Source organism: Eimeria mitis, genomic scaffold, assembly GCF_000499745.2.
Source record: "Eimeria mitis Houghton genomic scaffold, Emh_scaff148, whole genome shotgun sequence".
Lineage (NCBI taxonomy): Eukaryota > Apicomplexa > Conoidasida > Eucoccidiorida > Eimeriidae > Eimeria > Eimeria mitis.
The window spans coordinates 22,448-23,131 of NW_013569422.1; positions in this window are offsets into that span (position 1 = coordinate 22,448).

The window sequence follows — 684 nt, forward strand, 5'->3', positions numbered from 1 at the left end:
CCACACTAATCCTTCATCCCCAGTAATATACTATACGGGCTTGTCTGGGCTTTTTGATTTATATTTTACCCCCGGCAGCAGCTGCTGCTGCTGCTGCGTTTGCTGCTGCTGCTGCTGCTGCTGCTGCTGCCTGTTGGCCCTCAGCAGCACAGCGCCGAGTTTCGAGTGTTAAGCAGCAGATCCTTCTCAGCAGCAGCAGCAGCAGCAGCAATAGTATCTTAGGCTTCTCCCCTTCTTGCTGCTGCAGCAGCAGCAACACCAGCTGCAGCAGCTGCTGCAGCAGCTGCAGCAGCAGCAGCAGCAGCAGCAAGGCCCCGTCAATCTTCCTAGCTTAGCTGAAGCTCCCACAACAAAGACAACTAAAAATATTGCATGCGAACTGCTGCTGCACATGCTGCTGCTACAGTTGCAGCAACAACAGTGAGAGAAACAACAGCAGCAGCAACAACAATAGCAGCAGCAGCAGCAGCAGCAGCAGCAGCAGCAGCAGCNCTACATTCTGAGGTGTACAGACAGGTAACCACAGATGGCTCACAGCGGGGGACTGCAGCAGCTGCTGCTGCAGCAGCAGCAGCTGCAGCAGCAGCAGCAGCAGCAGCAGCAGCAGCAGAGACGCGCCCAGCTACGCTTGCGAGGCGCTGGGCGTTTTCGTATAGGTACTTACAGCATGCTGCTGCTGCTGCT